The sequence below is a fragment of the Crinia signifera genome, chromosome 2, assembly GCF_055691185.1.
Source record: "Crinia signifera chromosome 2, ASM5569118v1, whole genome shotgun sequence".
NCBI lineage: Eukaryota > Metazoa > Chordata > Amphibia > Anura > Myobatrachidae > Crinia > Crinia signifera.
The window spans coordinates 377,299,864-377,319,804 of record NC_139218.1 but is presented as its reverse complement, the minus strand read 5'-3'; the positions used below and the strand labels follow the sequence as shown (position 1 = coordinate 377,319,804).

The 19,941-nt window shown below is 47.3% G+C and overlaps 1 long non-coding RNA gene across 1 annotated transcript; it reads right to left on the bottom strand.

The window, feature by feature from the left end:
* Positions 1-14,417: 14,417 nt before the first annotated feature.
* Positions 14,418-18,034, bottom strand: LOC146059233 (uncharacterized). The gene is made up of 3 exons (XR_014470195.1): positions 17,949-18,034; positions 16,295-16,507; positions 14,418-14,492 (listed from the first exon to the last, which is right to left on the bottom strand). It is a non-coding gene; the product is annotated as an uncharacterized LOC146059233 (long non-coding RNA).
* Between the last annotated feature and the right edge of the window lie 1,907 nt (positions 18,035-19,941).

The window sequence follows — 19,941 nt, the reverse complement described above, 5'->3', positions numbered from 1 at the left end:
CTTCACTGGGATACAGCTCTTATCCTTCTACATACTAGGCAAGTTCCATATCTCTACAATACCTTCCCACATACTAGGCAAGCTCCCTATGTCTACACTTTCTTCCCACATACTAGGCAAGTTCCATACGTCTACAATACCTTCCCACATACTAGGCAAGCTCCCTATGTCTACACTTTCTTCCCACATATTAGGCAAGTTCCCTACTTTAACAATACCTTCCCGCATACTAGGCAAGTTCTCTACGTCTACACTACCTTCCCACATACTAGGCAAGTTCCCTACGCCTACACTATCTTCCCACATACTAGGCAAGTTCCCTATGTCTACACTATCTTCCCACATACTAGGCAAGTTCCCTACATATACACTATCTTCCCACTTACTAGGCAAGTTCCCTATGTCTACACTATCTTCCCACATACTAGGCAAGTTCCCTACATATACACTATCTTCCCACATACAAGGCAAGTCCCCTACACCTACACTATCGTCCCACATACTAGGCAGGTTCCCTATGTCTACACTATCTTCCACATACTAGGCAAGTTCCCTACGTCTACACTATCTTCCCACATACCAGGCAAGTTCCCTACATATACACTATCTTCCCACATACAAGGCAAGTTCCCTGCACCTACACTATCTTCCAACATACTAGGCAAGTTCCCTATGTCTACACTATCTTCCCACATACTGGGCAAGTTCCCTACGTCTACACTATCTTCCCACACACTGGGCAAGTTCCCTACGCCTACACTATCTTCCAACATACTAGGCAAGTTCCCTACGTCTACACTACCTTCCCACATACGAGACAAGTTCCCTATGTCTACACTATCTTCCCACATACTAGGCAAGTTCCATACGTCTACACTATCTTACCAGACATTAGGTAAGTTCCCTACGTCTACAACACTCTTCCCATATATTAGGAAAGTTCCCTACGTCTACACTATCTTCCCACTTACTAGGCAAGTTCCCTACGTCTACACTATCTTCCCACATACTGGGCAAGTTCCCTAGGTCTACACTATATTCCCACACATTAGGTAAGTTCCCTACGTCTACAACATCTTCCCACATATTAGGCAAGTTCCCTACGTCTTTACTATCTTTCAACACACTAGGCAAGTTCCCTATGCCTACACTATCTTCCCACACACTAGGCAAGTTCCCTATGCCTACACTATCTTCCCACACACTATGCAAGTTCCCTACGTCTATACTATCTTCCCACATACTAGGCAAGTTCCCTACGCCTACACTATCTTCCCACATACTAGGTAAGTTCCCTATGCCTACACTATTTTCCCACTTACTAGGCAAGTTCCCTACGTCTACATTATCTTCCCACATACTAGGCAAGTTCCCTACGTCTACATTATCTTCCCACATACTAGGCAAGTTCCCTACGTCTACACTATCTTCCTACATACTAGGCAAGTTCACTACGTCTACACTATCTTCCCACATACTAGGCAAGTTCCCTACGTCTACACTATCTTCCACATACTAGGCAAGTTCCCTACGTCTACACTATCTTCCCACATACTAGGCAAGTTCCCTAAATCTACACTATCTTCCCACATACTAGGCAAGTTCCCTACATCTACACTATCTTCCCACATACTAGGCAAGTTCCCTAAATCTACACTATCTTCCCACATACTAGGCAAGTTCCCTACATCTACACTATCTTCCACATACTAGGCAAGTTCCCTACGTCTACACTATCTTCCCACATACTAGGCAAGTTCCCTACGTCTACACTATCTTCCCACATACTAGGCAAGTTCCCTAAATCTACACTATCTTCCCACATACTAGGTAAGTTCCCTACGTCTACACTATCTTCCCACATACTAGGCAGGTTCCCTACGTCTACACTATCTTCCCACATACTAGGCAAGTTCCCTACGTCTACACTATCTTCCCACATACTAGGCAAGTTCCCTAAATCTACACTATCTTCCCACATACTAGGCAAGTTCCCTACATCTGCACTATCTTCCACATACTAGGCAAGTTCCCTACGTCTACACTATCTTCCCACATACTAGGCAAGTTCCCTAAATCTACACTATCTTCCCACATACTAGGCAAGTTCCCTACATCTACACTATCTTCCACATACTAGGCAAGTTCCCTACGTCTACACTATCTTCCCACATACTAGGCAAGTTCCCTACGTCTACACTATCTTCCCACATACTAGGCAAGTTCCCTAAATCTACACTATCTTCCCACATACTAGGTAAGTTCCCTACGTCTACACTATCTTCCCACATACTAGGCAGGTTCCCTACGTCTACACTATCTTCCCACATACTAGGCAAGTTCCCTACGTCTACACTATCTTCCCACATACTAGGCAAGTGTCAGGACTGCCATGTATATTTGTTTGGTCTGTGGTACCTCTGGTTACACAGAGGTGCTGCTGCTGTTATGTCCAGCTTGCAGTGCCTGTGTGTGGCCAGGGCTACTATTATCTTTGTTTGGTCTGAGGTGCCTCTGGTTACACAGAGGTGCTGCTGTTTGTTCACCTTGCAGTACCTGTGGGTGACCAGAGGTGCTGCTAGTGGGTTCTGCCTGCAGAGCAGTGGTCTCTGAGAGCAGTTCCAGCTGGTGTAATTAGCTGGACTGGGCTGCTCTCAGAGTGCCATTCCCAGCTGCAGCACATTCTGATCATTAAGGGGCCTGTCTCTGTGTGCTGCAGCTATTGGTTGGCTCTGGTTTAAAAACTGCTATTGCCCTGAGCTCAGGGCCAGTTATGGAGTTTTTGGGAGTTGTTTGGAGCCTTGTCCTGTACCTTGATTCCTGTACCTTGATTCCTGTACCTTGATTCCTGTACCTTGATTCCTGTTCCTGATTGATTTAACCTGATAAAGCAGTGAGTTTTATCCATCCTGCCTCCGTTTGTCTGTTCCTCCAGCAAGTATCATTGCTTCTTGTCGTGCAGTCCATTGGGACTCCTAACATTATAACTGGCCATACCGACTTGCTGGAGGGAGAACAGTGAACTTTGCTGTGTGTCATTATGGAGCCTAACCCATCTCAAAGCCTGGAAGATCAGATCAGAGACCTGGCCCGTATTATGGCAGGCTTGTATCGGAGGGTGCAGGCTTCCGGAGCAGTGTCCGATGTGCACCTCCCCAAAGCTGCATCCGATGCCTCAGCCGATGGTGTGCCCCCAGGAGAGGTGGCCGATCCCGTAGCTGATGGTGTGTTCCCAGGAGAGGTGGCCGATGTCGTTGCCGATGTCGTATATCGCAGTGGGTCCAATGTCCAGGTCTCCGCCAGTGAGTCCGATGTTCCGGTCTCCGCCAGAGGGTCCGATGTTCCGGTCTCCGCCAGAGGGTCCGATGTTCCGGTCTCCGCCAGAGGGTCCGATGTTCCGGTCTCCGCCAGAGGGTCCGATGTTCCGGTCTCCGCCAGAGGGTCCGATGTTCCGGTCTCCGCCAGAGGGTCCGATGTTCCGGTCTCCGCCAGAGGGTCCGATGTTCCGGTCTCCGCCAAGGAGCCCGATGATCCGGTACCCGCCAAGGAGCCCGATGATCCGGTCCCCGCCAAGGAGCCCGATGATCCGGTCCCCGCCAAGGAGCCCGATGATCCGGTCCCCGCCAAGGGGCCCGATGATCCGGTCCCCGCCAAGGAGCCCGATGATCCGGTCCCCGCCAAGGAGCCCGATGATCCGGTCCCCGCAAAGGAGCCCGATGATCCGGTCCCCGCCAAGGAGCCCGATGATCCGGTCCCCGCCAAGGAGCCCGATGTTCTAGCCCCAGGAGGGGGTTCCGTCTGTCTAGCCCCAGGAGGGGGTTCCGTCTGTCTAGCCCCAGGAGGGGGTTCCGTCTGTCTAGCCCCAGGAGGGGGTTCCATCTGTCTAGCCCCAGGAGGGGGTTCCGTCTGTCTAGCCCCTGAAGGGGGTTCCGTCTGTCCAGCCCCAGGAGGGGGTCCCGTCTGTCCAGCCCCAGGAGGGGGTCCCGTCTGTCCAGCCCCAGGAGGGGGTTCTGTCCAGCCCCAGGAGGAGGACGTTATTGCCCTGGCCTTCGGGCCTGAGGAAGTTATTGCCCTGGCCTTCGGGCCTGAGGGCGCTATTGCCCTGGCCTCCGGGCCTGAGTCTGTGGCCTCCGGGCCTGAGTCTGTTGCCTCCGTGGCCTCCGGGCCTGATTCTGTTGCCTCCGTGGCCTCCGGGCCTGAGTCCGTTAATGCCCATGTCATGGAGCATAAATTGAGAGCCGCCGTGTCGGCTGTCAGTCGCAATGTCCTTTCTTTTAGTACACTATCACTTGCCATGCCAGAGGTCCGTGAGGGTCCACCCGAAGTGCCAGAGGTCCGTGAGGGTCCACCCGAAGTCCCAGAGGTCTGCAAAGGTCCTGTCTGTCCAGTCCCAGAGGTCTGCAAAGGTCCTGTCTGTCCAGTCCCAGAGGGTCCGTCTGATGTCCCAGAGGTCCGCGAGGGTCCGTCTGATGTCCCAGAGGTCTGCGAGGGTCCGTCTGATGTCCCAGAGGTCCGCGAGGGTCCGTCTGATGTCCCAGAGGTCCGCGAGGGTCCGTCTGATGTCCCAGAGGTCCGCAAGGGTCTGCCTACCGAGTATGATGATCTAGCCCCAGAAGGGGGTCCATGTATCATAGACCCAGGAGGGGGTCTTTCTGCCCTTTCCTTCGGGCATGAGGTCCCGTCTGCCCTTGCCTTTGGGCATGAGGTCCCGTCTGCCCTTGCCTTTGGGCATGTGGTCCCGTCTGCCCTTGCCTTCGGGCATGTGGTCCCGTCTGCCCTTGCCCTCGGTTGCGTCTGCCATTGGATATGTCGATCATGGTGAAAAATTTTTCAGAGTGACCAAGATCCAGCCAGTGTCTGCCATCTCGGAGGTCCTGTCCACGTCTGATGTCCTGGTGGTGCCGGAATGGACTGTTGCTCTGCCCAGTGAGAGAAGCCTGAGCTTGAACTTCCAGAAGGCGTCTGGAATCCGCCTTCTCAAGGGGGGCATTATGTCAGGACTGCCATGTATATCTTGTTTGGTCTGTGGTACCTCTGGTTACACAGAGGTGCTGCTGCTGTTATGTCCAGCTTGCAGTGCCTGTGTGTGGCCAGGGCTACTATTATCTTTGTTTGGTCTGAGGTGCCTCTGGTTACACAGAGGTGCTGCTGTTTGTTCACCTTGCAGTACCTGTGGGTGACCAGAGGTGCTGCTAGTGGGTTCTGCCTGCAGAGCAGTGGTCTCTGAGAGCAGTTCCAGCTGGTGTAATTAGCTGGACTGGGCTGCTCTCAGAGTGCCATTCCCAGCTGCAGCACATTCTGATCATTAAGGGGCCTGTCTCTGTGTGCTGCAGCTATTGGTTGGCTCTGGTTTAAAAACTGCTATTGCCCTGAGCTCAGGGCCAGTTATGGAGTTTTTGGGAGTTGTTTGGAGCCTTGTCCTGTACCTTGATTCCTGTACCTTGATTCCTGTACCTTGATTCCTGTTCCTGATTGATTTAACCTGATAAAGCAGTGAGTTTTATCCATCCTGCCTCCGTTTGTCTGTTCCTCCAGCAAGTATCATTGCTTCTTGTCGTGCAGTCCATTGGGACTCCTAACAGCAAGTTCCCTAAATCTACACTATCTTCCCACATACTAGGCAAGTTCCCTACATCTGCACTATCTTCCCACATACTAGGCAAGTTCCCTAAATCTACACTATCTTCCCACATACTAGGCAAGTTCCCTACATCTACACTATCTTCCACATACTAGGCAAGTTCCCTACGTCTACACTATCTTCCCACATACTAGGCAAGTTCCCTAAATCTACACTATCTTCCCACATACTAGGCAAGTTCCCTACATCTACACTATCTTCCACATACTAGGCAAGTTCCCTACGTCTACACTATCTTCCCACATACTAGGCAAGTTCCCTAAATCTACACTATCTTCCCACATACTAGGCAAGTTCCCTACGTCTACACTATCTTCCCACATACTAGGCAGGTTCCCTACGTCTACACTATCTTCCCACATACTAGGCAAGTTCCCTACGTCTACACTATCTTCCCACATACTAGGCAAGTTCCCTACGTCTACACTATCTTCCCACAAACTAGGCAAGTTCCCTACATCTACACTATCTTCCCACATACTAGGCAGGTTCCCTACGTCTACACTATCTTCCCACATACTATGCAGGTTCCCTACGTCTACACTATCTTCCCACATACTAGGCAAGTTCCCTACATCTACACTATCTTCCCACATACTAGGCAAGTTCCCTACATCTACACTATCTTCCACATACTAGGCAAGTTCCCTACGTCTACACTATCTTCCCACATACTAGGCAAGTTCCCTACGTCTACACCATCTTCCCACATACTAGACAAGTTCTCTACATCTACACTATCTTCCCACATACTAGACAAGTTCTCTAAATCTACACTATCTTCCCACATACTAGGCAAGTTCCCTACGTCTATGCTATCTTCCCACTTAATAGGCAAGTTCCCTACGTCTACACTATCTTCCCACTTAAAAGGCAAGTTCCCGACGTCTACACTATCTTCCCACACATACAGTATTGGAGTTCTTGACAGAGATGAGCCTTGTAAGCAAGCTAACAAGTAGACAATTATATTCCATATTATTCTCTATATTCTCTATACACAAACAAAACAATATAATAGATATCTATGAGGACAATATAATAGTAATCATACCCCAAACTTGAATGTATTATTCTATCTCCCCGGGACCAGAACGTATGATCTTATGTGCTCTCCAGTCAGGTGCATTACACTATCCCACTGCTATAAACAGATGGATACTATCAAGATGTTGTATATGAATCTGGGTGATATCCGTGAACAGCACCGATGTGGTGACATAATGGTCACACTGCCTGATCCCCTACACCAATAGCTGCAAACGCGTTCACCCAGCAAAATTCACTATCAAGAGTGGAATATGTATTGTTGGAGAAAATACAAAAACAAGAGACCTTGCCATTGTCGACCTATGCCTATTTTAGGTGTCTACCTTCAGTGGTTCACCCAATGACCCATACCCCTACCATTTGCATGTGAGACTTCTGTAGTAACATAGAGAATATGGTGGTGTGCTGGGGAACGGTAAAGCCTGGAGAGAGAACGTGATACTGGTGGGATGGTTTGCCGGACGCCCCAGAGTTGTGCTTGGTTATGATGAATGAATATGGCGAGCTCAGACAACGCACTCTATATACGAATCTGCAGTCCATCAGGAGGTAATCTACTGCCAATTACTACCCATCATCAGAGAGTAGGTTGCCATGACAAACCAAAGTACTAATTACCACTGTTACATAGACGCTTTATTCTCAGAATGCGCTTCTATCCTTCAGGGACCGAGAGCAAAGGTACAGTACAGATTGTTGTGTTCAGAAATTTGATTGGATTTGTACTTATGAGAGTGGGAACAGATGCAATTTAGTATTGCATAAATGCTAATTTAGATCAGTCTAGCTACACTGATGCAGCCTATATCTCCTATCGTTCCATACTCACTAACTACCCCTCTCTTATATAATGTAGGCTCTCACGAGCAGGCCCCTATTGCATCATGCGTTATTCCTTCTCTTACTTAAACCATCTTTCACAGGTGTGGTATAGGGTTCCGACAGTCGGGAACCTGACAGCCTTTAGTCCGACATTGGGATCCCGACTGGCCGGACTCAGACAGCGGGGTGAGTGCACCAAAGCCCCTTGGTGGCTCGTGGTGCTCGCCACGCTGCGGGCACGGTGACTCGCTGCGCTCGCCACCTATTCTATTCTCCCTCTATGGGGGCCGTGGACCCCCACGAGGGAGAATAGCGGTGGCCGTCGGGACCCCGAGTGTCGGGGTTTTGACTGTCGGGATCCTGACGTCGGGGTAATGTCGGGAAACTGTCCGGCACCCTCTTTCACGGTACGCATACGTGTGCCCTCTGTACAACCACAACCAGAAATGGCCTGTGATCGCAGTCCGTATGCTGGCTGATGACAGCCGGCCGGCATTTGTTCCAACAGGAACACCAAGGCATCTACCCCCTCATAGGAGAAATCAGTGTCCAGCACTTGATGCCAGGATATGGTGGCTTGCTAAACGGCACTGTCTGTTTCGAAGCACTGTCTGCTCCACCCAGGTGTTTCCTGAGTGGCCAAAGAGATGGAAATCACTCAGTGCCAGGAGTTTAAAGAGGATAATCCAGTGTATTTAATAGTAGCGATGTAACAGCTCACGTGTGCGTTATCAAAGGCAGGGCACCAAACCGGTTTGTGTGACCTGACATCATCACGGCACACCTTGGCAAGTTGGTGATGAATGTCAGCTGCCGATGTGCCCTTTAGTTGCAGAGATCTGATTACATCTGCAACAGGGACTATCTGAAGAACACAAGTAAGAGGGGAGTTATGTAAATCCCAGTCACCACGAGGAGGTTTGGTCAGCAGCTAATGCATCAATTAGGTGCGTACTGAAGAGAACTGTATGAAGGGGAATGAAATGTGAATGATTAAACACAAGCTCGCTGATGAATGAATAATGTAATATTAGTATAAAGAACAATGTAGCCTGCTGATCAGATGAGCTCTTGGGCATGGCTAATGACATCATAATTACATTGACTACATGATTGTTTTATAAACAATGGAGACTTGCTGACTCTATTGTTTGCAAGATGACGGATCCAATTCAGCGTGGACACAGAGCAGATGACATGTGATATTGCTCAGTAAATGACTGCTAATTGTTCTGACCCATCAGTAACCGGATTTGGTTTTGTTATTCCGCACCATCCCGTGTGTTCACCCCACCCTCCATCTGTCTCTCCAATCCTTATCTGTTGTTTCTACCTTCTCCTTGTCTCTCTCTCTCTCTTTTATCAAGGTCATCCTTTCTTCCACTATCCCAATTGCTTAGCCGCCAGAAAAATAATTAGGGGGTATTCAAGGATGGGTGCTATTTCTGACAGGGGAAATAGCGCTCGCCGTCTAGTTTCCAACAGCACTGAGGGTGGATTTTGACAAAACAGATCAGACTTTAAAAGGAGTCGGACGTGGATTGTCGAATTCACGGCTGTTTCTCAGCAATCCACGCACGTTTTTCGTCGTCACACCAATTTTTCACCACTCGACATGTGGAACATTGAATTCTACCTGTCGTGAATCTTCTGAGCTGGGCAGCCCGTGATTTCAACTGTTGGGACGTTCCGACAGTCGGAATCCCGGATCGAATACCGCCCTTAGTATTTAAATAAACTCCCCTTTTTTCCCATTTCCCAGACGTAAATATCTGGGAGTCCGGCGGTACCGTAAATGCGGCAGACAATCATGAATCGTAGGATTGACCCAATTATCTTTCTTAGCCAGTGTTTTTGGTCAGTATTTGGCGATGCCGCTCCCCCTCTGGTCCTAATATAAATTACAAAGTTGTTAGGCGCCGTACCTGGCGTCGCCGCCGTCCAGGTCCCTCGGCAGCATCTGCGCTGCTAGGACGGCGGACATCTTCCGACGCACGTCATCAGGAAGCTTCAGGGATGTTACTAGGCACAGGGAAGACTATGCAGAGCGTACAAGGAAGTGATGTCACCACAGGGGGCGGCTATTTCAAATATAAGCCGGCGTCTTTCTCTCACTGACGCCGGTTATAGCGTTCTGTCAGCTGTTGCTAAAGTTCGTGTTCCTGGTCCTGGTCCCAGTCGGAGGTTCCCTTGCTGTTCCCCGCCTGCTCTGCCTTGCCTGCTTTGTCCTGCGGTGTCTGGAGTTCTGTCGGTGTGCCCAGCTGTCACTCATCATCCTCAGAAGTCTGCAGAGGCTTGTCTGGGTCTCTGTCATCTTTCCAGATAAGTCAGGGGTCACCCTGTGTTTCTCCTCCTGCTGTTTGGCATCATTTCGTATTGGGCTTTTCAGTCAGCATTATTACCATTTCTTTATATAACATCTCACAAGCATTGTTGCCATTTATTTATATAACATCTCACAAGCATTGTTGCCATTTCTTTATATAACATCTCACTAGCATTGTTGCCATTTTGTGTCACCTATTGAGCAGTATTGCTCCCCTGGGGTTTCTGGGAGTTCCCCGGTTCTGGGGTTTAGTTAGGCTGTCCCCTTGCTCTCTCCTGGCCTCGGCGGATGTGTTGTATTTCCCTAAGACCTGCCTGTAGCAGAGTGGGGCAGACCTAATTCGCCCTTCAGCCAAGACGGGCCCAGGTGAAGCCTAGCACCGCACACAAATCAATCAAACCCAGCCAGAGGCAACGGAGTTAGGTTGCCGGGGATACTCCCAGAATCCTTACAAAAGTTCTAGGCAGTAATGTGGTCTATTGGATTATATTCTGGATTTCCTTACTTACTTGTGTAACCTGTGTCACTGTGAATTTATGTAACATATGTTCTCTCTATAATCCAATGTACCGGTCTTCAGTACCTAAGGGCTTCGTTAAACAGTTGCTCTGTTTTGGAAAATGCCAATAAAACGCACTTGATGTAAGATAACAGAACGTGTGCGCTGCTCAGACAGAAAGCTTGTTCCTCGCTGGGATTGGCTGTCACACAGGTATAAAGGAAAGGGCGATATACCTGCAAAGCATGCATGCTGATTTATATAGGGCTGCTGGAGACACAATCACATCTATCCTTTATCTGTTTCACATCAGAGATCTGCTGCATTTTGTCCTGATAATATTGTAGGCAGGAGAACCAGGAAGAAACAAATGTACGGGCAAACTATTCTTCACTTACCATTAATAGCTACAGATGTCGGAAATGTTCTAGTTGGGAGATTGTTGCTCTTTCGATGACCTGTGAGACCCACCAGCCGCCCACATAATCTTCTGCTCACAGATAGGAGACAGCTGAATGTTGAAGGCAGTGGGGAATTACAAATTGGTGCCAAGGAGTCAGGACACCAGGTACTGAGAGGCTTTCAGGATCTACTGTAATAATAGTTCTGCTCAGTGGATGTCGTCATAATGTCATCATTTACAGAGCTGATAGTTGGCTTGGGAGGCAGCCTTGGGTGCTTGTTTCACTGATTGGTGTCCCTCGTTGTTACTACTGTCTGCCATAAGACCTTTGTACTTGACCATATTTATTCTAGGTGGTGGCATTTTTGCTTTGCTGAAGAATCTTATACCGCTGCCTTGAATGATCCACAAGGGTGAGGGGTCAGACTGCCAGCGGGCTCTACCTGATTGGGTACTTTTGTATATGTGTATTGGGTACTTATGTATTATCTGGACTCCCATGTTAAATGCACCCCTTTTTTTCATACCCCTACTATCCAACTACGCATGGAGTTGATTTTATATAGTGTGGCGAGCGCAGCGAGCCACCGTGCCCGAAGCGTGGTGAGTGCAGCGAGCCCCGCGAGGGGACGCGGTCTCATAAGAAAAACGGGAGTCCAGATATTACATAAGTACCGTGTATTGTTACTTGTACACATGCAATTAGCAATTCAACTTTCAAGGTACTGACCAAGACTGTTCACATACTTTTGTATACTTGTATTATCGGGATGTAGTCATCATCCCGGCGGTCTGGATGCCAGCGGTTAGTATCCAGACGCCAACTTCCCTACTGCCTTCAGAGGACAGGGAGCACATTATCGAAAGGCACAAGATGCAGACACCGGAATAACAACAGCCGGCATCCCAATCGGTGATTACGATGGACAGGTTAGGGTCAGGCTGGGAATGGGGGGGGGGTCGGTTTAGGAACCACGGTTAGGGTTAGGCTGTGGATGGCAATATATTTCAAACCATCATTTTTTTCATTCTACATAACCTAATCTTCTAACAATCACTTTGAGTATAACATTCCCTGTTTACCTTGTATTTAGCTGATGTGTGATGGTGATATTAATGTCCTTGTACATGTAAGAGGGCTGGAAACAATGGTATCAGGGGAGAAATCTGTAAAAGGATATTGAAGCTCGGAGTAAATACGTAGCCGTGCTTTAATATCCGTCTGATGATGTCACTTATCGGAGGTGTCGCAGCTGTGAGATGTGCGGATCAGAGACAAGCAGGAAAACCAGCCATTGTCTGAGACACAATATCACCGCGGCACGTCAGGAATCTGTACTGTGTGGGGTATAACTGTGTATTCTCTATGGCCATTACACACACTGCACATCATGTTCTAGCTGGTTAATAGACTGCACTTAGGGCCTTATTCTGGTCCATGCGTAAATTTACGAATTCTTTCGGATGGCGTTTTTTAGCTGTCTGCCTGAGACAGCCTTGAGAAAGACCCACATCTCTCTGGGTCGAAACGCGTTGGCGGAGTATTGGTGGCATTTGGAGTTCCAGACCAGGCAGACCAAAGGACTATTACCGTGGACCTGACATTCCCAGACCGGTCACCCGGGCATTGGACTGGTGAATATTGGTTTATGCGCTTGAACTGACTAACCACCAGTTCTGATACCATCTTTGGTAATTAGTACCTTTTGCACCCTGTATACTGGATACCTTTGTTTTTAAAGTGTGTTATTTTGTGCTTTTTATGTATGTAATAAAAATTGGCTTCACTATTATAAGCCCTTCTTCTCTTTGCATACATTGGATCGCTATACCCTGTGGGGAATTCTGAATTGTCTGGATTTGAGGATCATGGAACAACCTGTCTTTTAAAAGGGAGTATTTTTTTGCTGTATATATCATCTGGTTATTACCTTATGTATTGCTAGAAAACTGCACCTACCCCAGGCGCCGTTAATAAGTTATATATCCTGTGTTTACAAATTCAATTGCGTTTAGGAGTTGGGAATTCTCCTTTTTATAACTTTGTTCGGCAGCCAAAGAGAGCGCAGAACCGGAGATACCCGCTATCTTTTTTCCATGAATATTGGGGGTGATTCCATTGGGATCGGATGGGGCCGAATTCTTACCTGTTCCGATGTTGGGGGATCTGCACATGCACGTATTTGTACATGTGCAGACGCCATTGGTGAGTTTCACACTCGCTGAGCCATTCGCTTCAGAGTGGGCGGAGGCGGATATTGGGCCGTAGCAGTGGAACGCCCAGCGTTTAATCGGCGTCCCCATGAAGATGCTGGGCCGATGTCTGCTCGGAGCAGGTGGCTGACGTCACATGTCAGCGCCTGCCCGTCTTCCCGATCGGTTTAGACTGACTGTTATTTCTGAAGACCGCCGCTTGTCTAACCCTCTTATAGGCTGCACTTACCACGGACCACCACATCCCACTGTCCATGTCTGACAAGGGAGAGGCCATGCACCATCGTGTGTGTGTATATGTATTAAATGGGAGGAATATGACACACATACACTACTTATTGTCCACAGTTACCTTCAGCCTATTAATTAATGTGAGCACCGCACTGTTTAAGATATAAGGTGACAAACACATCGTGCTGAGAAATCAGGTGAAATCGGCCTAAATCGCATGTGTATGACATCCGATACGATCCGCGGTCCTGCGCGCACCAGATCGGAGCTGGAGATCACACATGTGTAGCCATCAGCGGAACGTCTCAGTCACTTTTTAGCACCCGCGATGTACCGCATTCGATGTGGGGAGAGCCAGACGGCGGACTAATAAAACAAACAAACACACAAATGAATAGGGGGACCCTTTTTGGCTGAGAGAGCTCTCAGCCAGCCAATCAGTGGCTGCCCATTCATTTGTATAGCCCGGCTCCCTCTGCCAAGGTCTTGTGTAGTTACACGGCGGCACTGCCCGCGGATCGCATCGTCTGCAAACGGCATTGTATGCAAATCGCATGCGATGCGATTTAGCCTCACTATCCATGTCATTCCCATAGCGTGTCAAGCGCAGCGAGCCCCGCGAGGGGACGCGGTACGCGTCCTCTGGATCTGTTCATACCCCCACTATCCATGAAGGTGTGGAGTTGATTTTATAAAGTTTGGCGAGCGCAGCGTGGCACAGAGCCCGAAGCGTGGGCATCACATGAAAATCGCATGCGATTTGCATACGATGCGATCCGCGGGCAGTGCCGCCATGAAACTACACAAGTACCAAAAAATTAGTTTAGGAATTAGGGGTGAGATTTAATAGGATGAGAGATTCAGAAAGTGAGAGATTTGGTAAGAAATCTCCAGTTTTTTTAAAGCGGCAATCATTTACACTGCAAAATCAGACTGGTTTTGCAGTGCAAATGATTGCCGCTTTAAAAAAACTGATTTCTTACCAAATCTCTCACTTTCTGAATCTCTCACCCTATTAAATCTCACCTTAGATGTCTAGACAAGGCATTACAGGTAATATCCTAAATGACTAATAAATGTATCTTTAGCAGTCTCTTTTTTCCTCTGAGAAACACTTTATAAACGAATTACAGCTGTAAAATCCCTCTCCCTGAACCTTCTTTATAAATACAGATTATTTGCACCTTTATACGCAGGAGAGCAGACAAACGGAAATTGACTTAGAACTTACCGTCAAATATGGACATGTTTTTGGAGGCTGCTTTTGGTGCTCGACCACTAGAGGGCGGATCGCTGCTTTTACTTCCTGCAACGCATAACCATACATAGAACATAAACCTTCTGATGTAACGACTGCAGTTGTGTACAGTAGTTATGCTGGAGACCAGCCTTACAGTGTTCAACCTCATTACCATAACATTAATGGAGGCAAATGGGGCTAAATGTCTGTGATGTGACACTATGGGGTCGATCCTATTAACTCAGAAGGGTGTGAGGTGCCGTTCCAACGCGTTTAAACGCTGGCAACGGCACCCAAATTAAGCTGATCTCGCACTCTTTGCTGGGCCAAATTCGCTTAGCATTGTTGGCAACCCTATGGAGGTGTGAGCGCTTTTAGGCAAATTCCATCTGCCGTAAAGTGAGCCCGGTGCCGTGATGATTCGATATGGCAGCATGGCGATTCCACGCCACTGGTGCAAATTTGGCGCGCCAAACAAACAGGAGTGTCCGGATCTCTGCAACGATGAGCGCGGCTACATCTGTATATATACCATTATGTTGTATGCATAAATGTATTTTATTGTGTATTTCATGCTAATATGACTTTATACAAGGTATGAGCCATTTAGTAGCTGTAATAACAAGTCCCTGGTGTCTGGTCTAGCTGCGACACAAACCATTTACATTCATAATCGTTAGAATAGATAAGGAGAGAAGCCATCAGCGTAGACACTGGGAATGACACATGAATGTCATACATATGAATGCATGTGGGGAATGGATGTGACCTGGTTATGAATGCGGTTTCTGTGCCCCCGTGTCTGAATGATAATGTCTTGGAAATTGTGCATTCTACACAATGTATATGTGATTACAGGAGGCCCAGCTGGTGCGGAGGGGACAGTAATGTGTAATACATGCAATGCGATTACAGACAATAACCATCACGTTCTCAGTGTTTCCGCCACTCACCAGCCTGTGACCTGTCAGATGATGCAATCATGTCTAAGGAAATGATGATCCATCATCCAGCTGACCCTGCCCAATAACTTGCTGTTCTCATACTCATCACTTAGGGGTAGATGTATGAAGCAGTGATAAGGGAGGAGAAGTGATAACGTGCCTGGTACTATCACCGGCCAATTCTAACTGTCCCTTTTTAAACCCAGCCTGTAACCTAACAGTCAGGATCTGATTGGCCAGTGATAAAGTACCAGGCACTGTATCACTTCTCCTCCCTTATCACTGCTTCATACATCTACCCCTTACTTACAGAACAGGGCTGATATAAAGAGGCAAAAGCTGGTGTGCCGGGGTAACAGCGAGGGGCTCAAGTGGTGAAAGACGTCTGTAGACCCCAAGATTGATCCTAAGATGCCAAATAAAATAAAAGCCAGCAAAGTCTCCATTACACAATTAGCCTCAAGCCATGCCAACACACTCACCACACTACAGCGCCCATTTTGCCATCTTATTGTTCATGCATACTGAACAGCTGCCTAGGGCCTCCACAAGTTTATGGGCAGGGCGAGGCCTCCGAAGCTTATTTTGGGAGGCAGATAGAGAATACTGCCCGGCTGATGTGATTGTAAATTAGGCACAATCAGGACGGCCATCATACTTTCTATATAGGACAAGTGTTTCATCATAATTCCAAGCAGATGCTAGCCATCGTTAATCAAGGACATTCTAAAAATTATAGCTAAATGTTGATTGGTTGTTATGGCCATGACTTGTCCTCTCCCCCCATGTCCAAAGACAACATTTCCGATGTCATTATTTGTGCAGCTGGATAACTATTGGGCATAAGCCCCTGATGTCTGGAAGATCATGTTCCTGATCAATACTTTGTTCAAGCAAAAATGTTCTTTTTAAAAGGCTACCAACCTCTTCCTCGCCTAGAAGTTCCTCTGGTGGATGTGCTCTGTCCCCTTCCACGGCCGGCTCAGCCCCTCCTTCTCCCTCTCCCTCTCCCTGACACCACAGGGCTGTCATCATCGATAGTTGGGTCGGAGGTCTTTCTTTGTATTCCATCATCGTCGCCATCGCTCATATTGATATCCCCAGCCTGTGATCGGTGTGCTCCGGCCGGCTTATCGCCTGATGAGCAACACAATTAGGTGGCAATTATTTATTGGTAGACATATATAAGTAACGGATCAAAATAGCGTAAATGCACTGATCCTTTACAGGTCAGTATTGGTAAAATAACCACATATTGTTCTTGTTTGATCACTCTGCTTTATTGTATCCTAATGGATGACATCACTAACCATAAAACATTGTTGTAATAAGTGGAGTAACTATAAAAACAGTGCACATCCGCTGGAAATATCTGCGGCGCCCGCCCAGCCAAACAATAAGAGTTTTAGAAATATGAAATTGCCCTCGGGATCCGATCATACATCTCGAATGGTATAGGGAAGGTGTTTGCGAAAAAGTATTAGTACGCCCCTGCATTTTTAGATAAAGGAGGCAGCTTTGAATTCACCCACCCAGGTATCTCTCAGAACATTATTATCGCCGATGTTCCAGTGAGTCTCCTGAATAAATGATGTGATTTGTAAAAAAATACGCTTCGGGCTCCTATTCCGCGTCCCCTCGCCATGCTTCGAGGCTCGCCACACTTTCTATTCTCAACTCCATGCCGACGTGGATAGAGGGGGTATGAAAAGGTCGGAGGACGCGTACTGCCGCCCCTTGCGGGCTCGCTGCGCTCGCCACGCTTCGGGTTAACGTTGATCGTGGGGTGGCGTTAACAATGGGGGGGGGCATTTCACACTTCAGGGTGGCTATTTGGGGTCTGTGGGCCATTTAACATTGTTCCCTATGTGAAATCGGGTCAATTGGGCCATTTAACATTGTTCCCTATGTAAAATCGGTAATCGCGTCGGTCGCATCGCATGCGATTTTTTGGCCGCATGCGATGCGACCGACGCGATTTACATTTTACCATGCATTTCTATGTCAAATCGCGGACATCGCATCGGTCGCATCGCATGCCATTATAATGGCATGAGATGTACATGCCATGCCCGCGATGGGCGCCGTTCTAGGAAACAAGTACCAGTAAATGTCAAAAATAAGTGTATTTCTGGATAAAAATACACTTATTTTTTTTACAAATTTCCTTTAGTAAATTTTCCCCGATATGTCTGGTTATAGCCGTTTCAAATGGGTCAGTATCTTACGTCGTTTAATGGGGGAGTTTAGCCTTTCCACGTTCCATGAAACTAATTTTAAAGAGGATTGCACTCTAGTGGAACTAGTAAATGTAGCGGACATATCTTCCCAATACCCGCTCTAGGCCAATCAAACATTAGATAACAAATTTCTAATAGGTCTAAAAACCCGCACCCTATTACATTGAAGAGTTTTGGCCTAAAATCACAAATGTGACATGTGGGATTTGGTGTGCACGCTATTACACCTCGCCCATAATCTGTGTTTTAGAAATGTCTCTCGTCTGTAACCATTTCTGTTACACTCAATAATTATCATTTTTAAATCACAATTTATAATATATAATTTTCCAGTTTACCTTTTCTGCCGCCTGGAAATACTGCTTCACCAGATCCTCCACTCTCAGTGTGGCCATCTCGGAGCTTGGCTTGCTGTCGAATTTCCCGAAATGAATCGCCGCGTTGTCTAGAAACAAATCAGTGACAGTCACCGTGTGAAGGCAAAGCAGTTATTACATACGGAAATCACAGGAAGCTATAGGTGACCTTGGAAGTGACACTGTATCTACATGTGCAGCAGGTATCACAGAGACAGAGTGTGGGCTTGCTGAGACAATGGGCAGTATTCAATGAGGCCAATTTGCCATGTTTCATGGCAAATTTGTGCTATCTTCACTTTGGAAGGAGATTTTTTGTGTCAGAAAGTGAATCACCCTATTCAATGTGCACTTTTCGCCGACGGTGAACAGTGAATGAGGGACAATTCACCGTCTGATACTCTCCGCAACTCGCTGTGGTTTTTCAATGTGATTCGCCGTGAGTGTATTCAATGAGAAGATGGCGAATTGCTTTCTAAGAGATTTTCGCCGTGTGTCACCGTGTAGCAATCGCCATCTTTTCATGGTGAAGTGGAATGTAAACTTTTAAAATAATGTTTTTTTTTTAAATTTGGTGTAAAAAAATCAGGAATTTTATTATGTGAAGGGGCATGCTATTTATATTCATGTGCTTACAGCACATGAATATATATTTAATTAAAAAAATATATATATTTTTTTTACACATAACAGCCAGCAGGGGGCCGGGAGCAGAGAGCCGCTCATTACATATTCATATATTCACTGCTCCCGATCATTACATATGCACGATCGGGAGCAGTGCATATTTGGTCCCCTGCTGGCTCTCCCAGGGGGCAGCTTGTGCTGCTTGGCTCCCGGGGAGCCCACCTCCCCCCCACATATGTTCTAGGGCAGGCAGGGAGTATTCCATCTCCCTGCCTGCCATCGTCCACCGGCTCCCTGCGGCCATTCGCCGTCAGGGGCAACGAGCCCCTGCCTCATTGAATATTGTGTCAGCGAGGACTGGCAGCAAGGGCTCCAGCGCTCCGGAACACGGCAAATGTGCAGCAAATCCTAAACAGGATTCGCTGCACATCGCGATTAGGTTAATTGAATATGGCCCTGTGTGTGAGTGAGGCTGTATCTGCATATGAAATTGTGTATTCATGGAAATCACTGTAACATAGCATTCCGTATGCAGGTACAGCCACAGTCACACACAGAATATATTCATGCCGCATATCATTTTAATCATTGGAAGCTCCTTGTGTGTGCTGGTCATAACAATGCAAACAAGATGAATTTTCAGCAAAAAAGGCACCCAACCTAAGCAGAACTGGCCAGGAGCTGCATGGCCTATTGAGGCAAGATGTATGAGGAAACATCTGTATCAGATCTGTATGCAGATCAGAGGTCACAGTGTTAGCGGCTGTGCGAGTGCTGTCTGCGAGTGGGTTGGTTGTGCAACAGTGTTATGCATATGTGTAAGGGGCATTATGTGTGTCATGTATAAATGCATTAATAATGTGCAACATGTGTAACAGGCATTATGGGTGACATTCTATGGGATGCGATTATCGTTTTTTTGCGGTAATTAGACCACAAAATGGCGATATCGCATTTTCCCATTAAATCGTTTATTTAATGGGATGCGCTCAGGGACTGAAATCGCATATTATGTGCGTTAAGGTATGCTGAATAAAAATGCGAGATAAATTCGCATTTTTATCGCATCCAGATGTTTTCGTATAGAAAACTATACAAGTCGCTTATTTAATGCAATGCGCATTTGCACATCGCATTATTTAGGTGACTAATTATCGCACTTATTTCAGACCAGGGTCTGTTAGGCGAATTAGCCAGAACCCTGCACAGATCGCAATGTTCTGTGCAGGGTTCTGCTGTAAAAAATAAAACAAAGGGTTAAAAAAAAAAATAACGAGCGTGGGGTCCCCCGCCCGAGTATAACCAGCCCCGAGCTCACTGAGCCGGTGCTGGTGACATAAAATCAGGG